The 24,872-nt window shown below is 39.0% G+C and overlaps 1 protein-coding gene across 1 annotated transcript in view; it reads right to left on the reverse strand.

Annotated features, from left to right (window-relative positions):
• Positions 1-24,872, reverse strand: part of LOC128645393 (prolyl endopeptidase FAP-like) — a 328,887-nt gene that overhangs the window by 26,919 nt on the left and 277,096 nt on the right. The window lies entirely within an intron of this gene.

Consider the following 24,872-nt stretch of genomic DNA (forward strand, 5'->3'; position numbering starts at 1 on the left):
CTGTAATTGGATCTTCGGGGGTTAGTTTTTAAGGGTTTTTTGAGTGGGTTTTTATTTAGTTTAGGGTTTGGGCAGCAAAAGAGCTAAATGTCCTTTTAAGGGCAATGCCCATCCAAATGCCCTTTTCAGGGCAATGGGTAGCTTTTTTTTTAGAGTTAGATTTTTTTTATTTTGGGGGGTTGGTTGGGTGGTGGGTTTTACTGTTGGGGGGTCTTTGTATTTTGAAAATGTGGTGGGGGATGGTTGGAGTTATTCAGTGGTAGATATTGTACCTATTATATAAATCAGAGAGGGTATAAAATATACCAGTACTTAGTAGTCACTTATAATAGTTGTGGTACACATCTAATGTGGATTCTTAGAGAACAGAACTAAACAACTAGGAATACTAATTGTACAAAGAGATACACTTAGGATTATTTAGAAAAGAATGCCACAAAAAAATATATATTTCTTTAACTCCAATTGTTCATATAGCTGTGAGATTACTCTATTTGTTTAAAATGTTCCATAACATTCATACTTTAATACTTTATTATAGCAACTAGGAACAAACATTCACACAGAAGTAGCCTGAAAGAGTTAAAAACACTTAAACCAGGGGGCGGAGTCGGCCGCAACGATGACAGTTGCTTAAGCCCAGAGCTCCTTGCTGAGAGCCGCAAAACACCGGACCTACAGTAGGTTCATCCGAACCTATTACTACTTAATTAGATGGAATAGACCTGGGAATCTTCAGGGAACACTCCGGTGTCACTCCGGAGATTAAAGGACAAAAAATAAGCACTTTAACTCACTTTTACAGATTTGTGAAAGCACAGTCCGGCGGCCATCTTGGAAATCGAGTGGCGCAGCACTTACAGGAGATCCTCTAATCCGCACAGAATAGACCTAGCTGGGGTAAGTCCTATGCCCAAGAAAACTTTAAAAAAGTGTAAGGAAAGGTCGGAGGAATGCTGGGGACTGTGAACTAAATTACTGGAAGGAAACAGCCTAGTACAGTGAATGCCTGATTACCACAAGCAACTAGACACAGTGCTGGAGTTTTTCTGCTCTCCCCATTGTCTTTTTTCACCCACTAAAAGAAACCAGAAACTTTAGCACAAGCAAAACCCTGTGCAATAATAACAGTTTGGCTTTACAATACTAGAGAAGGGAAACATTTGTAATCAACCATATATCACAAACTGCCATATCATGACTACTAAGAGAAATGTTAAACCGGTTAAAACAATTAAACCACAACAAACTAAAGGACATTCAGTCACCTCATTCTTTAGCCCATCAGAGAGGAAGGAATTGGAAAGCCTTAAAACAACTGTGGTATCCCCGCACCTCACAGCCCCTTCACAAGATTCCCCAGAAGCATCGAATGAGGAGCATACTCAGATACCCACACATATCCTTTCCTCTCTGGCTTCTACACAGGACATTGCTAAAATAGTAAGAACATGTATCAGAGAAGAGCTGATGGAACTAAAGCAAGATTTACATACTGTAGGCTTTAGGGTGGAAGCTCTAGAAGATAACCAAGATATGATTAAAACAGAGGTGACAACCATACAAGAAACAATTGAACAGCAAGCAGAACAGATAGTGGCGCTGCAGGATAAAATGGAGGACATGGAAAATAGGAATAGACGGAAAAACATAAGAATAAGAGGTGCCCCAGAATCAGTTCTCCCCAAGGACCTCCCAGTGTATCTACCAGCTTTATTTCAACATTTGTTAGATGACCCTAATGCAGCTACCATACAATGGGTGAGGGCACATAGGGCGTTAAGGCCCAAACCACCTGATACAGCGCCCCCTAGAGACATCATCATTAAATTCAAAAATTTCCAGGAAAAGGAAAACCTTATGGCAGCGTCGAGGAAAAAACAACCCGTCAGGTTTCGCGGTGTTGTCTTACAATTCTACGCAGATCTGGCAGTCCGTACTCTACAACGTAGAAAAGAACTTTCTCCAATCACAACCATCCTTAGAAATAAGAGGATCCCGTATAGATGGGGATTCCCATTTCAACTCATGGTTATTCATAATAACAGATGGGTCCACTGTGCAAGTCCACAAGAAATACCACAGTTTTGTAAATTATTGGACTTAGATCCTCCCCCTATACCATCCACTCAGCAGGAATGCCCGTCGGAGAGTGCAAAATCTCAAGCGCAGAAGAAAAAAGAAACGTGGAACACTATTCAACCAAAAAAAAAAGGTAGACTCTCACAAACACAGAAATCTACTGCTTCACCCTCACAGCGAAGGGAGTCGGGGTCCCCTGCCTCTTCCAAGGATGAAGAGGACTCAGAACCAGAATCTCTGTGAATATGACTGTTCGGATTCGTGAGTAAAGTTATTTTATGTGTGCTATAATTCCATGACTCTGTTTATCGCCTTAAGGCGAAGATTTCTATAATTTTATAGAGACACTTTGTTTCAGGACTAATTCAAAGACATTCCTGTTGGCCACCTAGGTGGCACAATTTAAGTTCTCTGGTGTTACTTAATTATAGTAATTATGATAAGAATACTCGCGGTTTCTCTAGGATACCCCTGAGTTTGTGTTATTAGAAAATTGATGCTAATTATTAGATGTTTACTGTTAAGACATGTGTTTTTATTTATATTTGTATTTTTTTTTAATTACGTTTTCAATGCAGGTCCCATTTTTTCATATTTCATGTACATTCAAAGGAAAGCAGGTTATTGGTATTTACAAGATTTCAATTCTGGTATGATTTCAGATGACAGGTATGATGTTAGACATATGTTACTATGACACACACACTACAAATAATCTCACAAAATGTTAGGGGATTTAATTCACCTAACAAGCGTTCAATGGCATTGCTTGACTTATCTAGGAGGAAAGCAGATATTTTGTTTCTACAGGAGACACATTTCAAAAGGCACAAAGAACCTAAATATCTAGGCTCCCACTTTACCCAACACTACCACAGTTCTGATCTACAAAAAAAAAGGGGGGTTAGCATTTTATTCCATAGGAACACAGCCTTCCATCACATACAAACCACCAAAGATACTGAAGGACGGTTTCTGGGAGTCTTTGGACTTCTATATGGAACCCCAGTCTCATTAATTAACATCTATGCCCCAAATGTTCAACACATCCCATTTTTTCGTAAAATGTTTCAGAAACTAGTAGACATGGCCAAAGGTATTGTCATCCTGGGGGGAGACTTTAACTTCCCTCTCCAACCACTAAAAGATAGTTCAAATATCAACGTCTGCGTTTCTAAGAAAACCGCACAATTTTTGTGGAAAAATATAAGGGAACACAATCTTTATGACTCCTGGAGATATTTCCATGAGGACAAGATCGATTACACATTCTTCTCAGCCCCCACAAAAATGTACAGCAGATTAGATTATTTTTTTGTAAACCAAGTAGGTCTCCCGCACCTTTCAAACTCCCAGATCAAAGCCACCACATGGTCTGATCACTCTGCTGTATTACTCTCTCTAAACTGGCCCAACTCCAGGAATTCTGAATTCATATGGAAGTTGGACGATGCAATATTACACAAGACTGAGCACACAGAGGCCTTGACACGCTCCCTGCAAGAATTTTTTACTATCAATAACACCCCTGATATTGAAATTTCCACTTTGTGGGAAACACATAAGTGCTATATGAGAGGGGAGTTCATAAAAATTAGGGCACAAAATAAGAAAAGAGCCCGCTTAAGATACACCGAATTGGCTGAATCACTATCTAAATTAGACTTACAACACAAGAAAACACCTACCGACCCACAAGTATTACAAGATTTAATGCGCATTAGAAATCAATTGAAATCTCTCCTAGCCCAAGAACAACAAGCTATCACTCATAAAGTTAAACAAAAATTTTTCTATGAAGGTGATAGGGCAGGGAAATTATTGGCCAGAGCTCTTAAAAAGAGAAAACTAAAATCATATATCCACCATTTGATCACCCCTCAAAAACAAAAGGTGCAAACTACCCCGGAGATAGGTGCACAATTCCGGGAATACTACCTTAAATTATATAATATAGCTCCTACCACCGCTAAGCCCATTGAAGACTCAGAGTTAGAACATTATCTACAGAACTGTGTCCTGCCTTCCCTGACTCCCGAACAGAGAGCTGAGTTAGATTCACCCATTACCCATCAAGAAATTATTAGAGGACTTAAGGAAATGAATAAGGGTAAAAGCCCAGGCCCAGATGGCTTTTCAGTGAATTACTATCAATTCTTTAAAGATATTTTGTCCCCTTTTCTTCTCCAACTTTTTAATGAGGTGGGGGAGGGGAATCCATTTTCTAAAAACATGGTTGAGGCTCATATAACAGTACTACCTAAACCTGATAAGCCCCCTACAACCCCATCAAACTTCCGCCCTATCTCCTTAATTAATACAGATATAAAGCTTTATGCTAAGATTATTGCCTCCCGTATTAATAAATTTCTCCCTACACTAATACATGTCAACCAAGCAGGCTTTACTCCCTCCCGGGAAGCTAGGGACAATACAATAAAGCTACTCAACCTTCTCGACTATGTCACAGTTAATGAGATACCTACTATATTTCTATCAATAGATGCCGAAAAGGCTTTCGATAGACTAAATTGGAAGTTCTTAAAGGCAACTTTATATAAATTTGGATTTGGACAAACAATAGTTGAAAAAATATTTGCATTGTATAATTCCCCCTCGGCTAGAATTAGACTAAATGATTCCCTAACTCCTCCAATAACTATTGCCAATGGTACGAGACAGGGCTGCCCTCTCTCGCCTTTGCTGTTTGTTCTGGCAATGGAGATTTTGGCATCCAAAATTAGGCAGAACTCAGAGATAAAAGGAATTGAGGTCCAAGGCAATCACTATAAAATGGCATTATATGCCGATGATGTCATGCTCACATTAACATCCCCTGCCACCTCCCTTAAGGCGATATCGTCAGAGCTTTCAAACTATAGCAGGTATTCTCACTTCAAAGTTAATGAAACTAAGTCAGAATTCATCAGCTTTTACAACCCCTCTAATTTGGTAGATAAGATACAAACAGACTTTGGGTATCATCATAACACTAAATCAATTAAATATTTAGGTGTTCAAATCCCTGAAAATAAATCATTAGTATTTTCATTAAACTATCTCCCACTACTGCAAAAACTTAAAAAGGAACTACATGAGTGGAAACATAAAAGTATATCTTGGATAGGTCGTATAAACTCAATAAAAATGATGGTACTCCCCAAGATACTATACACTTTCCAAGCCCTCCCCATACAACTTCCGGACTCATATATACGCTCTTTACAAAAGGCTCTCAACTCCTTTATCTGGTCTGAACATATGATAAGGGTTCCTATGCACACGTTGTATATGCCTAAAGATAGAGGGGGATTAGGGGCCCCAAACATAGCACTCTATAGATTAGCAACACAGCTGGTACGTATCATTGATTGGTGCAAAAATGGGATAAATAAGGAATGGATTGCACTAGAACACTCACTAGCCTCTTTCCCCAATCTTGGTAGCGCCTGCTGGATACCCCCTACCGAACAAACATGTACTACGTCAATATCTTCACTCACAAGAGAAACCTTTAAATCATGGCACTATGTTCTCAAACATTTCCCTTCTATATCATCCGTTCCATCCCCCTTATCCCCAACTATTACTAATCCTGTCTTTCAAATAAAGTACAAAAGTATTGGTACAACCGACAGCACGATCCACACTCTAATTCCATTTAGTAAGGTTTTAAGGGGGCAGTCCCTATGTACAAAAGAAGAGCTACTAGAATTGAATATTGATCACTTCCAACAATGGTATAAGTTATTCCAACTTCAACACTATATCAACACACACCCTGATAAACAGCAAATTCTTAGAACACGTACACCGTTTGAAAATATATGCTTCTCACAAGTGGCGACTAAGGGCCACCTCTCTATGACCTACCAACAACTATTAAGTTATCACTCACGCAAGCTACCATCATATACAGAGAAGTGGGAGAAAGATTTTAACTCCCCTCTTACAGAAAAGGATTGGCTTACCATAATTAAACACATGAACTCTTCCACCACATCTATGAAATTCAGGGAGACAAACATGAAGTTACTAAGTAGATGGTATTTGACACCACATAGGTTATCCCTGATCTACCCTAACACCCAAGCCTTATGCTGGAGAAATTGCGGCCAGACAGGTACACTGCTTCACGTGTGGTGGCACTGTCCAAAAATACAGGAATTTTGGAGAATGGTGACCTCTGAGATTCGCAAAGCCACACACCATGACATATCCCTAGACCCACAGACGTGTTTATTTCATAAGCCAACCAAGATTAGATGCAGGCTTAGAGCGGTAATACTGAATATGATGCTGAATTGTGCTAAACAGTTAATTCCAAGACGATGGAAAAGTATTGAAGTTCCATCTAGAGAGGAATGGATAAACTCCATCACATTAACATTATCCCTAGAGAAATACCACTATGGTTTAGTGAACAAACTGGAGGAATATTATTCTATTGTGTTTCTATGGGAAGAATATTTGAATGCTGTAAAAAAGAAAAGAACTTAGAATGCCTTAATCACCAACCTGTTTAAGAATACCACCTCTGTAAGTTAACCTAGTTTTGAAGGACTAGAACATTATTGTTAATTTATTGCCTGTGAATTAACTGAGACCTGAACTGCATTATTGTTTTACAACTGTAATTGTTTGATTTCTGTTAATAAAAAATGTTTCAAAAAAAAAAAAAACACTTAAACCCAGTTAAATTGGATTGATATAATAAGCAGTGCTATATGTATTCAACCTGATGCCCACAGCATAATTATAAAGGATAAGCTAAGCCCTTACAATCCGAGGGCTATTTTACTTTTAAGTAGTTATATTTTTTAAGGTAAATAGTAGGCACCAGGAATCAACAAATATATAGGTAGATGAAGATTCTGTTATTAACTAGGCAAGCAGTTAAAAAGCGACAGACAGGAGAGAACTAGCTTCTCCTGCTGGACCCCTGACGCGCGTTTCACAGAACGCTTCCTCAGAGGGGGTGCGGGCCGCTGCTACTCAGCGTTATTTATGTGGGTAGTTGTCCCACCTCATGCCCCTGATTCGTTGTCCCTCTCGATTTTGAATAGATCTGATTGGCCGCTCATTCTGTCTGTAGTAAGAATAGACAGTGGCATCCGGTATTACGTAGCGTAAGGAGGCAGTGTGAATAGGGGGGCGTGTATGGTGTTACTGATGGACCAATCATTACTCAGTGAACAGGGGGTGTGTATGTTATGTGGTAACGATTGGATGATCACTGCAGATGGTAAACAAAGCATTGAGAGTTAAGAGTTACTTAGTATCATAACATAACAATGCTTAGTAAGGAATTATTGTATCGTACCGCAATGGCATAATTGGGATCTTAGTCTTTAAAGCAGATATATGAAGTATATGATTTGTAAGCGAACGCATTAGGGAATATAACGTGTTTTTGAATGATTGTGCGGCTGGTTACTTCATAAAATAACAGCATGTGAAAGGATGCTGGGATTTCATAGTATCTTGAAGTGTCACTATTACTGTTTGCTGATGTATAATACGTCTATCCAATGTTAGACTTAATCCAATGGATTACATTATTTAGCATACTGTTAGAAAGATAAGGAGCGAACTATAGTCTAGCCGCTAACCAATCATTATTGTTTTGTTGTGTATATAATGCGTTCTGACAGATAGGTGAACCACTAGACAACTAATCGCCATATAGGATCTTGTTGTATAATTTTTGATAATTTAATTTTTGAATAAAGTTCAGAGTAGTAATTATTTTTTGTGAGATAATATAATTTAATATTCCCAGCGTATGTTGCACTGTTTGGGAATCATTGGGAGTGATTCTGAACCCGATCAGTGAATGCATTGATATCATATAGTTGTGTGTTAAGTTTCACACTGTATTGCATTGTATATATTTCTATCTGCCGATGTGTATGTAATTTTAAACTGATGTACTCTCAATGAGATAGAGCGTATCCTGCTATTTGACCTACAGATAGACACTTTTATTTCAATCTCCATATACATGAGAAACGATCAGGCCAGTAAATAAAATTGATAAATTGTTATCTAGGCTATAGATTTTTATTTAGAATCCCAGGTGTGGGTTATCATTGAAGAATAGAAATTGTGCTGTGTAACAAAAGGTGATTGGATTAAACATGGGAAATAAGATGTGTGAGGGATAGGAATAAATATAAACATAAAAGTGAAGGGGGAAAGAATATAGTATATACTCAATTACAGTATATTCCTGATGTGAGTTATCTAGATATAATGGTCAGTCTGTACTGTGAGAAAAGGAAGTGCATGGTGACCTCAGCGTGCTGAGAATACCAGTCTCAAGTGTAAAATGGAAGTAAAAGGAGGGAAATAACGATAATATATTAGGCTAATAATAGCCATTGGTAGAAGTGAGAAGTGATGCATATATATAGTGTGAAAAGGGGAGTGTGATAGGGAGCATCTCTCATATATTGAGTGTGGGTCAAGACAAGGGTAGTGAATCTTATTCATGTAAAACTATGAATGGGGCCAATAGTGTGCCCCCTGTTGAACAAATAATGTGAGGAAAATAATGTTCTGTTTAGAAAGTGACAAATTATAAATTCCATGTGTAAGAAAAAGACTGGAACTTTAACTAATGATTTTTCTATGTACTGTTTGGATTAGTATATTATTAGGCTGAATATTTGGGTACGGTGAGTCTACATAATTATTTCTCTGAGACTAAGTCCCTTATCTCACATTATTTAAATAATATCCTCTGCGTTATACATGTATGGTGGTTATTATACCAATCAGGATGTTTAGCAATTAACATCCTATATGGGTTGGTCTAAGGATAACCTAAATGTGTATTTTCTCCCAAAATTAGGTGAATGTATTTCTTAACTTAAGAGTTAGATATATACAAAAAAGTTGTTAAAGTCATTCATGCCAAAGGGTTTAACCGCATTTAGAAGATATATCCATTTACACTCCATTTTTAATAGAACCTTTTCAATGTTGCCACCTCTTATGCCAAGAGATGCTTTTTGGATCACAGTGTATTTTAGATCTCTGGGTGAACCATTATGGTGTGATAAGAAATGCTTGGCCACAGAGGTGATTTTTTTGCCTTTATCTTTATCTCTTTGAGCATATTTGATGTTGTAAACATGTTCCAAGATACGTGTTTTTATCTCCCTTGTCGTCATGCCAACGTATGCCATTTGGCAGGAGCAATAGAGTACATATATTACTCCTATGGTGGTGCATGAGAAATGTGCTTGGAGGTTATATACTTGTCCTGTTTTTTTAGTTATTGTTTTGGTTTTCAGAACATATTTGCAGGCTGAACAGGTACCACATGGGTACATACCTAAGTTTGTGTCTTTTTTCTTGGCAGTTCTTACAAAATGGCTGGATACCAGTTTGTCTCTCAGATTGTTTGGTCTCTTGTATCCTAATGAGACTCTGTCGCCTATTAATGGCTTGAGAGTTTCATCGTTTTGGAGTATGTTCCAATGATCATTAATGATTTTGATAACATGCGGCATCTGGGGATTGTATGTTGTAATGAGTTTGGGACATGACTCTTGAGGTGTTTTGCTTTTTGGGATTAGTAAGTCATCTCTGCTTTTCCTAAGTGCTTTATACTTGGCTCTTTTTATGGATTTCTTACTGTATCCACGTGCAATTAGTCTTTGTGCTAAAGCTACACTTTCCTGTATGTAGATCTCATTGGTGGTGCAGTTCCGACGAAGTCTCAGAAATTCCCCGTATGGTATTGCTTTCAGGGTACTTGGAGAGTGGGCACTGGAATGATGTAGAAGAGTATTGGTTGATGTTTCTTTTCTAAACATTGTGGTATTAATGAATCCTTCATTATTTTTGAATATTTTTAAATCCAAAAAGCATATCTCTTGTTGGTTAGCCTCAAAAGTTAATTTGATGTTAAGATCATTCTCATTAATTCTCTTCATAAAGATTTCAAGTTGTTCATATGACCCTTCCCAGATGAAAAGCACATCGTCTATATATCTTAACCACATTGGAATGTGTTCAGTATATTTTTCAAGGTCATCAGAAAATACATTGAATAGTTCCCAGTAGCCAAGAAATAAATTCGCGTATGTCGGCGCGCAAGCTGTACCCATAGCGGTACCTTGGGTTTGCAAGTAGTACCTGTCATTAAATGTGAAGAAGTTGTGAGTCAGGACAAATTTCAAGAGTTGAATTATAAAGTCATTATGTAGATTGTTGTCATTATTATTTGAAGCCAAATAATATTTAATGGCTTTAATTCCATCTTCGTGTTTTATATTTGTGTACAGGGACTCGACGTCCGCTGTAACTAGCCACATATCCTCAGATAATTTAATGTTTTGTAACAGCTGCAATACCTCCATTGTGTCACGTACATATGAGGGTATGCTCGTGAGATATTCTCTTAATCGCAAGTCTACAAATTTACTTGCATTTTCTGTTAAGTTGTCATTTCCTGACACAATAGGTCTTCCAGGGGGTATTGAGGAGTTTTTGTGCACTTTCGGTAGAAAGTATAAAGTGGCAATTTTAGGGTTGTCCTTTATCAGATACTTTTTCTCTGAATTAGATATTATATTGGATTTCCAAGCACTTAATATCATTCTGTTATATTGGGTAAGATATGAACTCTGAGGGTTGAATATCAACTGTTTGTAACAAGCAGAATTAGATAATTGTTTTTTAGCCTCATCCATATACATTTGTTGTGGCCAAAGGACCACATTCCCACCTTTATCAGATGGCTTGATTAGAACATCATGCCATGATTCTATCTCTCTTAGTGCATTAATTTCATTGATGTTAAGGTTTTGTTTGGCCCTGTATATGGGCAATTGTTCGATTTCTTTACAAACCATCTTGCAAAAAATCTGTATCTCTGGAGATATAGAAAAGGATGGAACATAGGTAGATTTAGGTTTTACATTTGATTTCCAAACAGAAGATGCAGGTTCATCTGCTTGAGTATCTGTGTCAATTGCTGTTTGCATATCTGTACTGGCTGCAGATAACTCTTGCAATATATCTACAGTTAGTAAATCTTCTGCATTCAAACTGTTTGGATTAAAGGCATATAGTTTTTTAAGTAGTATTTTTCTGGAGAACAGATGGATGTCTTTTATTACCTCAAATTTGTTTAGTGAGTTTACCGGGCAGAAAGACAGTCCTCTAGATAGTACAGATTTGTGTGTGGTACTGAGTGTATAGTCAGAAAGGTTAACAATCCTCATTTGTTCATCCTTATCTTGCTGAAGGGACTCAATTCCCTTCTTCTTGTTGACTGTCTCACTGGGCCTGAAAATTTCCGTTTGTTGCCCCTGTTCTGAGTGTTGGACTGATTGGTTAAAGTAACCGGTGGAGTTATGTTGTGGGGGGTTTTGGACAAAAAAGATGATGAGGAAGAGGAAGATGTGGAAGATTGTACTGAGCTGTAGCTCTTAGGTCTGGCACTATTAATATCTGTGTTGCTAGTACTATCAATGTCAGTGTTTGTGTCAGAGTCATTATCTGAAATATCAGTTTCACTCTCTGCACTGCTCTCAGATTGTTGAACAAGATATCTGTTACCCCTGTATCTAGAGGTGACATTACTACGCCAACGATAAACCCTTTGATTTTGAAAGTCTTCAATATCTCTCTGCAACTTTTGTTTTTTAGTTGCTATTATTTCTTGCTCCAATTTGTCCAATTCTTTTTGGTATTTATCATACTGATTTTTGTAATCTATTTTGTCATTAAATTGAGACAATTGGGCATTATATTCTTCAATTTCAGAATCTAACTTTGTTAGTTCAAGTTTATCGTGTTTAATTAATATATTTATTAATTTGAGAGAGCACTCTGACAAGGCTGTTTCCCATTCTTTGGTTAAATCATTGTTGTAAAGGTTGAAGGCTGGAAATACCTTCATCCTCAACCCTCTGGGAATTATGTGTTTTTCTGCATACTTTTCAAAGAAGTGCCAGTTCCACCATCTTTTAGATTGTTTATGTAAGGTTTGATGTAATTTACATAACACATTGTTTAATTCATCCTCATTGATTTGTATATTGTCCCTAGTGGAACTGTTGAAAATAGAGTTAAGTTCTGTGAGTCGTTTCTGATGGCGATTAGCCATGTCTGATTGAATATTCATTTTGTGAGTTTTATTACTTATCGGATCCCCAAAGAAAAGGGCTAAACCCAGAAAAGGAAATCTAGGTATATTCTCCCAAAGAACTAAGCTTTGAAAATGTGGTGGGGGATGGTTGGAGTTATTCAGTGGTAGATATTGTACCTATTATATAAATCAGAGAGGGTATAAAATATACCAGTACTTAGTAGTCACTTATAATAGTTGTGGTACACATCTAATGTGGATTCTTAGAGAGCAGAACTAAACAACTAGGAATACTAATTGTACAAAGAGATACACTTAGGATTATTTAGAAAAGAATGCCACAAAAAAATATATATTTCTTTAACTCCAATTGTTCATATAGCTGTGAGATTACTCTATTTGTTTAAAATGTTCCATAACATTCATACTTTAATACTTTATTATAGCAACTAGGAACAAACATTCACACAGAAGTAGCCTGAAAGAGTTAAAAACACTTAAACCCAGTTAAATTGGATTGATATAATAAGCAGTGCTATATGTATTCAACCTGATGCCCACAGCATAATTATAAAGGATAAGCTAAGCCCTTACAATCCGAGGGCTATTTTACTTTTAAGTAGTTATATTTTTTAAGGTAAATAGTAGGCACCAGGAATCAACAAATATATAGGTAGATGAAGATTCTGTTATTAACTAGGCAAGCAGTTAAAAAGCGACAGACAGGAGAGAACTAGCTTCTCCTGCTGGACCCCTGACGCGCGTTTCACAGAACTCTTCCTCAGAGGGGGTGCGGGCCGCTGCTACTCAGCGTTATTTATGTGGGTAGTTGTCCCACCTCATGCCCCTGATTCGTTGTCCCTCTCGATTTTGAATAGATCTGATTGGCCGCTCATTCTGTCTGTAGTAAGAATAGACAGTGGCATCCGGTATTACGTAGCGTAAGGAGGCAGTGTGAATAGGGGGGCGTGTATGGTGTTACTGATGGACCAATCATTACTCAGTGAACAGGGGGTGTGTATGTTATGTGGTAACGATTGGATGATCACTGCAGATGGTAAACAAAGCATTGAGAGTTAAGAGTTACTTAGTATCATAACATAACAATGCTTAGTAAGGGATTATTGTATCGTATCGCAATGGCATAATTGGGATCTTAGTCTTTAAAGCAGATATATGAAGTATATGATTTGTAAGCGAACGCATTAGGGAATATAACGTGTTTTTGAATGATTGTGCGGCTGGTTACTTCATAAAATAACAGCATGTGAAAGGATGCTGGAATTTCATAGTATCTTGAAGTGTCACTATTACTGTTTGCTGATGTATAATACGTCTATCCAATGTTAGACTTAATCCAATGGATTACATTATTTAGTATACTGTTAGAAAGATAAGGAGCGAACTATAGTCTAGCCGCTAACCAATCATTATTGTTTTGTTGTGTATATAATGCGTTCTGACAGATAGGTGAACCACTAGACAACTAATCGCCATATAGGATCTTGTTGTATAATTTTTGATAATTTAATTTTTGAATAAAGTTCAGAGTAGTAATTATTTTTTGTGAGATAATATAATTTAATATTCCCAGCGTATGTTGCACTGTTTGGGAATCATTGGGAGTGATTCTGAACCCGATCAGTGAATGCATTGATATCATATAGTTGTGTGTTAAGTTTCACACTGTATTGCATTGTATATATTTCTATCTGCCGATGTGTATGTAATTTTAAACTGATGTACTCTCAATGAGATAGAGCGTATCCTGCTATTTGACCTACAGATAGACACTTTTATTTCAATCTCCATATACATGAGAAACGATCAGGCCAGTAAATAAAATTGATAAATTGTTATCTAGGCTATAGATTTTTATTTAGAATCCCAGGTGTGGGTTATCATTGAAGAATAGAAATTGTGCTGTGTAACAAAAGGTGATTGGATTAAACATGGGAAATAAGATGTGTGAGGGATAGGAATAAATATAAACATAAAAGTGAAGGGGGAAAGAATATAGTATATACTCAATTACAGTATATTCCTGATGTGAGTTATCTAGATATAATGGTCAGTCTGTACTGTATTTTGTTTTACAGGTAAAAGAGCTGTTTAACTTAGGGCAATGCCCTACAAAAAGGCCCTTTTAAGGGCCATTGGTAGTTTATTGCAGGCTAGGGATTTTTATTATTTTGGGTGGGCTTTTTTATTTTGATAGGGCATTTGGTTTGGTGTAATTCTTTTCTATTTTGGATAATTTCGTTTGTTATTTTTTGTTATTTAGTGTTTGTTATTTTTTGTAATTTAGTCTTTTTTATTTTTTGTAATTAGATAGTTTGTAATTTTTAGAGTAGTGTTAGGATTTTTTAATGTGTAGTTTAGTTTTATATAATTGGTAGTTAGTTTAATATTAGTTTAATAATTATATTATTTTAATTGTTAGTTTAAACTTAGTTTTTTTAATTTGACAGGTAAGTTTTAATTTAATTTAAGATAGGGAAATTGTAATTTTAATCTAAAATTAGGGGGGCGTTAGTTTTAGGGGTTACTAGTTTAATTTAGTTTATTGCAATGTGGGGGCTTTTGGTTTAGGGGTTAATAGTTTATTTTAATATATTTCGTTGTGGGGGTCTTGCGGTTTAGGGGCTAATAGGTTTATTATAGTGGCGGCGGTGTAGGGCTTAATAACGGTGACGATGTCAGGAGCGGCAGATTAGGGGTTAATAAGTTTAATATAGTGTTTGCCATGTGGGAGGGCTTCAGTTTAGGGGTTAATAGGTAGTTTATCAGTGTTTAGTGCACTTTGTAGCAGTTTAGTTATGAGTTTTATGTAACAGATTTGTAGCGTAAAACTCATAACTAATGCTTTTAGATGGCGTTACGGATCTTGTCGTTTTAGGGTGTAACGCAGGATTTTTAGCCTCATCGCAAAAATTTGTAATGGCAGGGCTATGGGAATCCCATGAAAAAAGTAATTATTACGAATGCTGGACTGACATTGCCTTACAGGCTAAAAGGCTTGCGGTATAGTTATACCAACAAGACTTGTAATGGCTGTGGTGCTGTTTTAACGCTGAAATTGCCATAACGCACAACTTGTAACATTGCTGTTATATAATTATCTTTACATTACAGGAATATACTAACTAGATTAATTTATGTTCCTAAATGTTGAAAATCTTAATATTGTATCTGCTGGACAATCCAGCAGATTTGGTGTTACCTTCAACTCCAGACTGCTTCAAATACAGTTGTCATCACTCAGTTTTGTTAAATTCATTTTTGGAACATCCATGACAGAACTGTGGCTACTGCAGAAGAGTCCTGCAATCTCACTTTACCTTTTCTTCCTGCTGAAGTAGCAGTACCCAAAACCTCAAAGGATATATATATACATTTAGTCTCAACAACCTAAAATATTTTCCTTTCTTCGTCTCAGTTTCACTATTATGAAGAAATGCAGAACAATATTTTCTGATTATAGCCAAAGCAATTTCTCACATTATTCCATATGGTTTGCTAATGCTGACATTAAAAATTCATTTATTTTTATTTTTCCCTGTATCGTTTTGCCGCAGATTATTTTGGCAGTTTCCATATTATGCAAATTTTTATATCAATGTTTGTGTATTTAATCAATTTAGACATATTACGACTGCCCATAAACTCCATTTCATGGTGAAATGTGAAATAGTGTTCTCTGAATCATAAAATTAAATACAATAAAAACTAACAAGCTATAATATATATATACACACACACACATACATACACACATTTATACATCCTATATAATAAAAGGCCAAGTGTGTTTGTCTGAAGCTGTCATGCACAGTAGAGACTGCGCGCAAGGACAAACACACCTGGCCTTCCAACTGACCTAGTGTCGTGTGGTGGAGTTGGCGTTGTCGTGCTGGTGCGGAGTGGGCGTGGCCGGGAGGATGCGGAGTGGGCGAGGTCAGACGGGTGCGACGTGGATGTGGCCGGGCGTGACGTGGACGGGGCTAGGCGTGACGTGGGCGGGTCGGGCATGACGCGGGCCGGGCCAGTTGCCGAGAGACAGAGAGCTTTAAAGAGGGGGGATAGAGAGAGCAGAAGAGGGTGGAAAGAGAGAGCAGAAGGGGGGGGTATATAGAGGGAGAGAGAGACAGCAAAAGAGAGAGGGGGAGAGAGACAGCAAAAGAGTTAGGTGAGAGAGACAGCAAAAGAGTTAGGTGAGAGAGACAGCAAAAGAGAGAGGGGGAGAGAGACCGCAAAAGAGAGGGGGAAGAGAGACAGCAAAAGAGAGGGGAGAGAGACAGCAAAAGAGAGTGGGAGAGAGACAGTAAAAGAGAGGGGGGAGAGAGACAGCAAAAGAGGGGATAGAGAAAGCAGAAGAGGGTGGATAGAGAGAGCAGAAGAGGGGGGATATATAGAGGGAGAGAGAGACAGCAAAAGAGAGGGGGGGAGAGAGACAGCAAAAGAGAGAGGGGAGAGAGACAGCAAAAGAGAGAGGGGGAGAGAGACCTCAAAAGAGAGGGGGAAGAGAGACAGCAAAAGAGAGGAGGGAGAGAGACAGCAAAAGAGAGGGGGGAGAGAGACAGTAAAAGAGAGGAGGGAGAGAGACAGCAAATGAGAGGGGGAGAAAGACAGCAAAAGAGAGGGGGAGAGAGACAGCAAAAGAGAGGGGGGAGAGAGACAGTAAAAGAGAGGGGGGAGAGAGACAGCAAAAGAGAGGAGGGAGAGAGACAGCAGAAGAGAGGGGGAGAGAGACAGCAAAAGAGAGGGGGAGAGAGACAGCAAAAGAGAGGAGGGCGAAAGACAGCAAAAGAGAGGGGGGGGAGAGACAGCAAAAGAGAGGGGGGAGAGAGACAGCAAAAGAGAGGGGGAGAGAGACAACAAAAGAGAGGGGGAGAGAGCGCAAAAGAGAGGGGGGAGAGAGCATGAAAGAGAGGGGGGAGAGAGCAAAAGAGAGGGGGGAGGGAGTGCAAAAGAGAGGGGGAAAGTGCGCAAAAGAGAGGGGGGAAAGAGCACAAAAGAGAGGGGGGAGAGAGCGCAAAAGAGAGGGGGAGAGAGCGCAAAAGAGGACGGAGAGAGCGCAAAAGAGAGGGGGAGAGAGCGCAAAAGAGAGGGGGACAGAGCACAAAAGAGAGGGGGAGAGAGCGCAAAAGAGAGGGGAGAGAGAGTGCAAAAGAGAGGGGGGAGAGAGCGCAAAAGACGGGGGTGAGAGCGAAAAAAAAGGGGGGGAGAGAGCGCAAAAGAGAGGGGGAGATAGCACAAAAGAGAGGGTGGGAGAGAGCACAAAAGAGAGGGTGGGGAGAGCACAAAAGCGAGGGGGGTGAGAGCACAAAAGAGAGGAGGAGAGAGCACAAAAGAGAGGGGGAGAGAGCACAAAAGAGAGGGGGAGAGAGCGCAAAAGAGAGGGGGAGAGAGCGCAAAAGAGAGGGGGAGAGAGAGCAAAAGAGAGGGAGAGAGACAGCAAAAGAGAGGAGAGAGAGAGCAAACGAGAGGAGAGAGAGACCAAACAAGAGGAGGGAGAGCAAAAGAGAGGGAGAGAGACAGCAAAAGATTGGGAGAGAGAGCAAAAGAGAGGGAGAGAGACAGCAAAAGAGGGGGAGAGAGAGCAAAATAGAGGGGGAGAGAGCGCAAAAGAGGGAAGAGAGAGCGCAAAAGAGAGAGAGAGAATGCAAAAGAGGGTTGAGAGTGTGTAAAAGAGAGGGGGAGAGAGAGCGCAAAATAGAGGGAGAGAGAGCAAAAAGGGGGGGGGAGAGAAAGCAAAAGAGAGGGGGAGAGAGAGCCCAAAAGAGAGGGGGGAGAGAGAGCACAAAAGAGAGGGGGAGAAAGAGCGCAAAAGAGGGGGAGAGAGTGCAAAAGAGAGAGGGAGAGAGAGCGCAAAAGAGAAAGTGCTAAAGAGGGGGAAGAGAGAGAGCGTTAAAGAGAGGGGAGAGAGAGAGCGCAAAAGAGAGGGAGAGAAAGCAAAAGAGAGGGGAAGAGAGAGGGAGCAAAAGAGAGTGGGGAGAGAGAGAGCAAAAGAGAGGTGGAGCGAGAGAGAACACAAAAGAGAGGGGGAGAGAGCGCAAAAGAGAGGGGGAGAGAGAGCCCAAAGAGAGGGGGTGAGAGAGCAAAAGAGAGGGGGAGAGAGAGCAAGGGGTGGGGCCGCTGTACTGCAAAAAATGACCCGTGTGAATGGGCTTTAGGACTAGTTCACATATAAATGAATTGCAGCAATAATTTATATACACAGAAAATAATATATATATATATATATATATATATATATATATATCAATAATATTTTATAGGATTTTACAAAAATCATGACTAACTGTATTGCACATGGTAATACCTTGCACGTGTCAAGAAGTCATTGTGGTGTCTATAACAAGTAACCTCAGGTATTTTGCCCTGTGTAATATGAGCACTGACTGAAGCAGAAGAGTATATAGTGGGCATTTTTTAAATGAACTGAACAGAAATGCTTTTTTATGACGCACATTGCAAGTGATGCATCTAAAAAGCGTTGGAGTGCTACATAGTGTTCTTCAAACCAGTGGCCTCTTTCAAATTAACCGTCAATAAACACAGTGATCATTTATGTAGCCATTTTGTATAAATATTGTGACACCACTCTAAGTGGCTGCATGGTGTTATCTTCTAATTTCAAGTGAGAATAATATGTAAATAAAATTTGCTTTGTAAGTTGTTTTTTTTCTATTAAAATAATCTTTATATGTATATATATATATATATATATTATTATTATTTTTTTATTAGCAGTTTAGTAATTTTTAAATATATTTTTATATTGAATCTAATTTTTAATAAAAATGTTCACAAATTCTTGATGATCATAAGTAATAATCTGATTAAAAGTAATAAAGGAAAATCTCCTCCTGCATTTTTTTTACATATGTACTTAAAAATATGGCAATCCCTTAACCTTTCTTGCCAGGGGATGTGGTAAACATTTGTTTCCTTAGGATTTCTGATTAGCAAAAAAAAACAACAAAAAAAAAACAACCAGTTTGATATATTTGTTCTTGTATTTCATCCAACAGTATTGCTTCAAACTGGTAATGGCTGCCTTGCAGGCAAATGCAAAAGCTATTTCTCTCTTCTAATAATTCAGTAGCCTCTCCTTTGTTGTTCTATTATTATCTATTTAAAGGGACAGTAAACAATGAGATTTTTATATAAAATGTTATGCATAAGGAAACAACTTTGCAAGATACTCTAATAATATATTTTGCTCTGTTTTCATGTAATTCAGCTTTAAAAATTGAGGATTTTCTAATGCGTTCCTGCTGACTTCTTAAGGCTAACCTTGCTACATAACCATTCCTAATTGACTTTAACTGATAACAAATGTAAAACAATGCTCTTTATATTAACATTATGACAGTGGCTAGCCATGTTGTCTGCAGACTAACGCTCAGATTGGCTCCTCCAAATAAGGCAAATGATGGGTGGAGATTGGCTAATAAAAAAACAATTTCTGTAAAAAGTATGTTAGAAAAATTTGATTTGGCTGATTCTACTGTTCTATAGCAACACAACAGAAATGTGTTTTATTTACAAGGTTTTTACTGTTCTTTTAACCATATTTGTAGCATACTATTCTCTTGCACAACTATTACCATTTCCTCTTGACATAAGACTACATTTTGCTCATGTTACTTCTTTTAACTGACAAATTCTAAATCTGATCCTTCTTAAAGAGACAGTAAAGTCAAATTTAAACTATCTTGATTGAGATATATAGCATTCCATTTTAAACAATGTTCCAATTCACTTCTGATATAAAAAGTGCTTTGTTCACTTGGTATACTTCATTAAAGAGCAGGATCAGCAGTCTTAATGTACTGCTGGGAGCTAGCTGAACACATCTAGTGAGTTAATGCCAAGAGTTTTATATGTGGACCAAAAATCAGCAGCTTCCTCCCAAACAGTGCATTGCTGTTCCTGAGCATACCTAGGTATGCTCTTCAACAACGGATAGCAAAGAACAAAGTAAATCGGATAAGTTAATAGAAACATTTTTTTTTAAAGGCATGCTATATCTGAATCATGAAAGTTTAACATTAACTTTGTTGTCCGTTTAACTAGTGTGGTTTTCTGCATTCCTCTCTATTGCACATGATGGGCTAGATTACGAGTGGCACGCTAACTGTTGTGCGCAAGTGAAAAGTGGTTTATTGTGGCTGTATTGCAGGTTGAAAGTAAACATGTTCGCTTGAGTGCAATTGAATTTAACACACGGTGGGATAGCGTGACTTCAAAGCTCTGGCTAACTTTTATGCATGACTCAAAATCTGCATAAAACACATCAAAATTGTATTTAAAAGTACAGTTACGGGGGCGGAGCTAACTACCAAAGTGGATGGTCACAAATCATAATAAGGGTTTATTTGCTTGTACCCGTAATCAATACTCTGAGGGGTGATACCTCGTCATACACCCTGTACCTATATCGAATCCAGTAGCTAACAACATATCTGCAAGGCATTATTTGACCAAATACTGCGACTCGATCACCCATACAGTGATTCTGCTATTCGTTACTTTCGAGTCCGACCGAGGAGATTGACAGCTCCTGCCTGCGCGTGATTGGCTGTGCGCGGGCAGGGTGCGGGATTGCACGCGAGCGCAAAATTGCGCTCGTGTACATGTTAATTACCTGCGGGTAATTGCGCCCCGCCACAGGCGAGCTGAGGCATACAGGGGCGCGTATACGCGCCCCTAAACACCTCAGGGTTGATAAATCTACCCTAAGTGTATACTAACCCCGCAGTTGGGCTGAAAGGCGCAAAACGCCATATTGGATCACAGTAACTTCTCTACAAGCGCCTCCACATAATTTTTACAGGTATGGAAGTCTGGGCGATTAAACATCCCCCCCCCCGGGAAACCGGGTTACTAAGCAGAGTAATTCACCTATAGCTTTGGAATCAGCCCTTAACTAACTACTACCCATTTCAGTATGGATACACAAGCATTCTACACAGCTATTAGGAATCTATTGGCAGACTTTTAAATGAAGATGTGTGAAAAACTAAATGACCTGTTCTCGATGATACTGACAGAAGATGTAGTTGCCGAAGCCGACATAATGGAGCTTGAGTCAGAGAGGAACTTGCAAACTATCGCATTAATTGCCCTATCAAAGCACGGATTGCCTGCACAGCTACCAGCAAGTTTAGTAGTGGAGCCGATGAAAACGCCAAGCATTCCACCTCCTGGAGGATCAGCAGTTAAGGATGACTTATCTATACTAAGCCAGGGCATACAAAAGAGAACTACTAAAAGGAGAAATTTGGTTTAACCAAACAAGCAAGAAACTACAAGAAATCTTGCAAGCTCTGGACATAGAGAGCCAGAATACACTGAGGTCGGAAAGGCCGATGCGACTCCCTACCGAAGTGGCTACAATGGCTGTCAATGTAAAAGGACTCTGGTTTTCCAATATCCTCTGGTTTAAAGGTCCAGAGTCCTTTTATATTGACAGCCATTGTTTATTCCTGGACAAGTCTGGCGTGGGATAATGGTATTTATGAAACATTTGTGGTGTGCGTTGATACTACTTACCACAGGCTCACCTAGTTTTTTTTCTCGTATGATGGCTCCTAAGCCAGAATTAGGAGGAATATATAAGTTGCATAAGTAATAATTAATCTGTATCCTCTACAGCCTATAGTATAATTCAGGTTATGTTCGTTGTCAAATATCCATATTGCATGGAGAACATTTTTTTTCTTCTTTTTTTTTTCTTTCTTCTTTTCACACACCAGAGATTACTATTTTAGCAAAACTTATATAAGATTAAAGTAACTCATCAGTACCTATTCTATTGATCCTAGCCATATGTTGATGACAGTGCAACTTGTACTTTGAATAAATGTTTGTACTTTTGCTTGATACTGTACATCATCAGAAAACCTCACTCCCCAGCATTTATTTCTTATGGCATTAGAGGACTGTCACATTGTTTTAGTCATTATGCTCCCTTACCCCTAGCCCTTTGTTATCTATAGCTGCTGCTTAATTCCACTGTAAATATGTTGAGAATATGTTCTTTATATTACTTCAAATAGAAACCAGTTTACTTTCAAGGACAGAGCAGGTTGCACAGTTAATGTATATTGTTTTTTAAGCTCCATAAGTGGCCTTACTCTGTCTGGCATGCCCTATAATAGCTACTACCCCTAGGTAAAATGAGATACCTAAAGACTAACATCCAGATCAAAAGATTATCTATGGGTTGGTCAAACTACCACTATCGCTCATACCTTACATGTGGAGAGAGTAACATATAATTACTGATTTAGAGCATCTCCTTATTGAGATAGTACACCTTGTCAGCGGCCGAGATAGTGGGGTGTGTAATTTAAGGTTCTGAAGCCTAGTAGAAGTATTACTTCACTCATTAAGCTAATTACCCTCTCAATGAGCTAACAATTTAGACCACCTAAACCAGACCCTAGATTTACAACTGGAACCTCTACAACTATTTACTATGGGATTCAACTCCCCTAGACATATGTTTAGTCTCCCTTACAAAAGCTGTGTTGATCATTCATTCTCTAAAATTGGTTTGCTTTTTCTTAATTACATTGCAGTATTCTCATGGTTTAACGAGCAGGTGCTAATACTATAGTTTTCTTATTATAACTATATATGCAACCCAAGCTTTCTATGTGCTCATATGTTCTAAACAATTTAAATGATTGAAAATCAAGTCATAACTATATGTCTTATCTCTGATATACCATATTATTTCAATAGTCTATAGAGTTGGTGTCAATGTTACACTTAAGCCTAAGGCCCCTATTTATCAACCTGTAAACTTACTTGCATTCGCCGGCACCAATACGCTCGCCTAAGATCGCCTAACATTGCTGCCGCTGACCTGAATAATTGAATATGTTCTCCAAAGTTACCAAAAAAGCTGTCAAAAAGCAGCGCACCAAGTACGGGGCGATGAGCAGCGGACTGTTGTTAACTAACAGTCATCGATCTCACTGCTCTTCGGCTTTTTCCCAGCTTTATTGGTATACTATCACTAAACACCCACACTATACTAAAATGTTTAACCCCTATCCCACCGCTCCCAGACCCCGCCGCAACTAAATAAAGTTATTAACCCCTAAGCTGCCGCTCCCGGAGCCCACTGCCACCTACATTATACTTATTAACCCCTAATCTGCCGCCCTCTACACCGCCGCCACCTACATTATGTTATTAACCCCTAATCTGCCCCCCCTACACCGCCGCCACCTACATAACACTTATTAACCCCTAATCTGCCGTCCCCAACGTCGCCGCCACTATATTAAATTTATTAACCCCTAAACCTAAGTCGAACCCTAACCCTAACACCCCCTAACTTAAATATAATTTAAATAAATATAAATAAAATTACTATCATTAACTACATTATTCCTATTTAAAACTAAATACTTACCTATAAAATAAACCCTAAACTATCCACCACCATATGGGAAGCACATAAGTGCACCATCAGAGGCTTGTTGATTAAGCAAAAAGCCAAGCTCAAAAGACTAGGAAGAGAGCGTTATAATAGCCTCCTCTCTCAAGTGGAACAAGCAGAGCTAGCTCACAAAACTTTCCCACAAGACGAAGCTCGACTGGATCACCTACTCGTATCCAGGAAAATACTGCTCCAGTTTCTGCAAGAAGGGTACCAAAAACAAGCCCTTATCCTAAAACAATTATATTTCGAGCAGGGAGACAAACCCGGAAAGCTCCTTGCTAGAGCAATTGCGAGAAAAAAATTGAGAGCATATGTACACCATATGAAAGATGCACAGGGTATAACCAAATCTGATGGTAACTCCATAGCGGAGGTCTTCAGGGTTTACTATGAGTCCCTTTATAACCTGCACAGCCCCGACCAGACGGGAAGGGCACCTCACGCACCCGAGCGTGACGCTGCAGACACACTGGCTTATCTAGAGGACATAGTGCTCCCTAGGCTGTCAGACTCGGACTCTGAGCTCCTAGACTCCCCGTTCACAAACGAGGAGGTACATAAAGCTATAAAAGACCTTCCTTTGGGCAAATCCCCAGGACCAGATGGCTTCGGCCTCAAATATTACAAGCTTTATGCGGACATTTTGGTTCCGAGGCTAGTGAGTATGTTCAATGACCTGACAGACTGCCCTGACCTACCGGGCTCCATGCTTGAAGCCCATATTGCAGTAATTCCCAAGCCAGGAAAACCCCTAGATAGGCCCGAAAGTTACAGGCCTATATCTCTGCTCAATTCAGATGTAAAGATACTGGCAAAAGTTCTGGCTGTCCGTCTAAACAGATTTTTACCTGAAGGTGTTACAGCTGATAACCCACGCTCATGAACGCAATTTACCCCTGGCTCTGGTCACAACAGACGCAGAAAAAGCATTTGACCGGGTTAGCTGGCATTTCATTCGGCTTACACTGCTAAAGTTTGGGTTTGGACATGGTTTCATTAATAGAGCCATGTCTTTGTACTCGACCCCTAATGCAAAAGTGAGGGTCAATGGCACTCTCTCAGGGACCTTCCTGATCAAAAATGGCATGAGGCAGGGCTGCCCCTTATCACTCCTCCTCTTTGCCCTAACAATCGAGGTATTGGCGAGTAAAATCAGAGCCAATCAAGCAGTGAGGGGGATTGTCGTGGGCGGAGTCGAACATAAACTGTTGA

This window comes from Bombina bombina, chromosome 1 (assembly GCF_027579735.1).
Source record: "Bombina bombina isolate aBomBom1 chromosome 1, aBomBom1.pri, whole genome shotgun sequence".
Classification (NCBI taxonomy): domain Eukaryota; kingdom Metazoa; phylum Chordata; class Amphibia; order Anura; family Bombinatoridae; genus Bombina; species Bombina bombina.